We start from the raw sequence: 4,108 nt of genomic DNA, 5'->3' as shown, positions 1-4,108 counted from the left end.
TAAAACTTTTAAAAATTAATTTTAATTTAATTTTACGTGAAGTAAATGAAAAAATTAATTTTTTTTTTAATTTTAGATTTTATTATAAAAATTTTTTAATAATAATAACACCAAAATAAATAAATAAAAAAAGAGAGAGAGAGAGAAAGAAAAAATCATAAACTTAATTTAAAATACAATAATTATTATATATATACAGACAAAAATATCTATTCCCCCCCATATTCTTTATCTTTATCTATTTCTATTTGTATCTTTATTTCTCTTTCTTTTATTATTTTTATTTTATTTACTCAAACAATAAAATTTTTTATGTATTTAATATTATTATTATTTAAAAAAAATTTTTTTTTTATTTTTCGCCATTGTCAAATTACTTTATCGCCAATATTAAAATTAAATTATTTATTTATTTATATTAGAATTTGATAAAAAAATTGTATATGAACTAAAACATTTATTTTAAAGGGTTACATAATTATTATACGTAGTAAAAAAATTGATAAAAAAAAATTTCTTAGTGGTAATTAGTATTAACAAGTATTTAAAAAATTCCTTTTGAAATCATTATTATCTTTAGTTAATGAAGGAATAAGAAGGAAAGAAATTAATGGGCATTTTTACACAATGTCACCATATTTCATATATTTTATCTTTTAGTAAATCAAATTACAGCACGACAACAACAACAACAACAGCCAAAGCAATTTGTATTATCATTTGTATATAATTTCATAAGAGCTTTTTTATTTTTTTAATTTATTTAAAAAAAAAGCAAAAATTAATTTTTTTTTAATAAACTCATTATTGTTTTTATATTTCTAACGTCGATTCGTTCTTTTTATAATTTATTAACTTATCGATAATATTAAATGATTGATATCAGATAAAAAATTCAATACTTATAAATATCTTATTACAATGTAAAAGTTTTTTTTATTTTTTTTTAAGTAACTCATTTTACAATTGATATTACATTATTAATCATTTCTTTTTATAATTTTTTTAAATACAATAGTTTATAATTTTGAATTATAGAGCGCGCGCGCAAACCAGGTGAATTCAAAGATGCAGATCAGAGTCTCGCGTGTTCTTGACCCGTACGTAACGCGCCTCTAACGATATATATATATTTAAAATTCGTACATGTGTAGTTATTTTGTTTTTGTTAAAATTTTTTTTTTTTTTTTTTTTTTAATTTAATTTAATTAAATTAATCGGAATATAAAAATATATTTTATGCTTGTTAAATTAATCAGTATTAAATGTCGGTCGCGTGAGTAGGTCTTATGTTAATTGTGAATGACTGTGAATGTGAATAGTTGACATATTTTTAAATTGTGACGTAAACATTCAAAATTAGGGTCAAAAACAGAGAACCCGTACCCGTTTATCACCAAACCATGGAGATGGACGGGCATGAAAGTGATCTGGATGGAAGTGTGGTAAGTTAAATTCATAATTACATAAAACTTATTTTAAATAAATAAATGTCACGGAAAATAACAATTATTAAACAAAAAAAGAAACATGCGAATAACGAGAGCTTTCGTTATGTCAAATATTAATCGAATTTAAAAAAAAATTTTTTTTTTTTATCATCGATTGATAAGATTTTGAAAAATTTTTTTTTTTTTTTTACTTGTGACATTTAATTAACATGCGAACATATGATATTAATCAAATTAATTATGATAATAATAATAATAATAATAATAATGAAAACGATATCTAAAAAGATATATTCTATCTTTAAATCATAATATAATTAATTAATACGAGGGAAGATGAAAAAAAAAAAAAATTAAGTTAATTTAAAAACCAACGTAATTTGGTTTGCATAAAAATAAATTCTTTACCACTTCTGAGACAATATTATTATTATTATTATTATTATCATCATCATTATTATTATTTAAAAAATGTTATTTATAGATTTATTATATTTTGCCGAGCCCGAGTTTCTTTCTTAACCGTAGCAAACGTTATTTTAGAAAGTTTAAATTGATAGATGATTTTGACATTTTTTTATTTATATTATTATTATTATTATTATTATTATTATTATTATTATTATTATTAATATCAATTAATGCTAAACGAAAAAAAAAAAAAAAATGGATTCTATACGATATTATTAATCTTAGCATTCGTCATTTTTTTTTATTAGAATTTGTTTGTAATTAATTTTAAAACATTTATTATTATTATTATTATTATTATTATTATTATTATTATTATAAATTTGAAGAGATTCCTTTTAATATTAATATTATTATTATCATTATTATTTACGGCCAAAATTCCCGACTCGATAATTTAAATAATTTTCAAATGGTCGGAGCTAGAAAAAAAAAAATTTTTTTTTAATTTGTTAAACAAAAAAAAAAAAATAATAATAATAATAATAATATGTGATATTAATAATAATTAATGGTGATATTTAAAGGGGGGACAAAAAAAAAAATAAAAAAACGTGGGGCAAATAATTTGCCGGTACGAGGGTAAGAAGGGGAGGAGGATCACACAGGCGGGGCCTTTGAGACTGGGCGGCTCCAACGAGGGGCGGCCCTTGCGCATAGTCGATAACGCGACAATTTCTGGATGCGCACAAACGCCTGTTAATATTATTATTATTTTATTTTATTTTTTTATTTTTTTAAAATCTTATAACCGCCTTTGAGTTAAACATGCTTTAATGCGTGCGTGCGTGCGTGCGTGTGCTCAGATTCTATCAGGTTTCGAGGTTCATTTTTTTTTTTTTTTTTTTCCTGTAAGAAATATTTCTTTTAAAACAAAAAAAAAAAAAAAACATTCGTTGCGTTTCTTAAAAAACAATTTATTATTTTATTTATTTATTTCTATCATTATTAATAAATAAATAAATAAAATAACCAATAAAATTATCTTCTACCTGTGTTCGCGTTCAATTTTTCAATTTGTCTACATTACAATGTATTCAATGAAACTTGTTACATGGATAGGCATTTTAACCATTTAATTTACTCTGTATTATTATTATTATTATTATTATTATTATTATTATTATTATTATTATTATTATTTTAATTTTAAAGTATTTAAAATTCATTAATTTTACAATTAAGTAAAAAACAAAAGATTTTCCTCGTCGAATGTTGAGTCTGGTTAAAAAACTTGGCATTCGAATCGCGGTTTACTATGTATATTTCTAGTCACAGAGAGAAAAGAAAGAAAGGAGGTAGGAGGGGGGGAGGGGGAATTTTAAAATACTAATAAACTTTATATTAATAAAAAAAATTTATCGAAAAAGAACAACGTTCTTTCGGTTCGTTGTATATAAGGGCGTTAATAACTAAAAAATTATTATTAATATTATTATTATTACATAATGAAAAAAGTATTTGAGTGCGAATTTTGTATGTGTCGCAATGATTTGACGTAACAACTCGCCGTTCGGTTGACGAACATTCAAATTTAGATTTTTTTTTTTTTTTTTTTTTCTGTTTTGATGGCATCCGTTCCGCTAAATCAAAAAAAATTTTTTTTTTTTCTTTCTCTCTCTCTTACGATATTCTTGATTTAAATTTAATAAAACCGAATCGAGTCCTGGCTCAAGGCTTGGTCAAATCCGTGACTTTCTGTCACCAAACCTATAAATAAAAACTAATTATATAAATTTTTAAGGTTTTTTTTTTTTCTTTTATACAAATGATGATGATACGAAATTATTACAATGTTTTTAAAATACGACAAATGTGACATTTAAAAAAAAAGTAAAAAAGTAAAATAAATCCATATATTACCACGTACTTAGAAAAAATGTCAAAGGAAATAAATATATATACAAAAAAAAAAAAAAAAGAGAGAGAGAGAAAGAAAGAGAGTGAGAGAGAGAGAGAGGGAAAAAATTCCATTCATTTATATATTGTTTGAAATTAAAAGAATCGTGCCTCGGAGCCTTTTTTTTCCTTATAGTAATTACTTTTAAAATAATATAAAAATAATAAAATATTCATATAAAAGAATTCAATTTAGAAAACCTTGAATTAATCACGGAGTTGCAATTATATTAGCCAACAAATGGGAAAGGCTCATCAAAAACTCTGATTCTCGGTGTTTAAAATAA

The sequence above is a fragment of the Pediculus humanus genome, genomic scaffold (assembly GCF_000006295.1).
Source record: "Pediculus humanus corporis 1103172107855 genomic scaffold, whole genome shotgun sequence".
NCBI classification, from domain to species: domain Eukaryota; kingdom Metazoa; phylum Arthropoda; class Insecta; order Psocodea; family Pediculidae; genus Pediculus; species Pediculus humanus.
The sequence above is the reverse complement of the archived record's forward strand: the minus strand, read 5'-3'. Positions refer to the sequence as shown.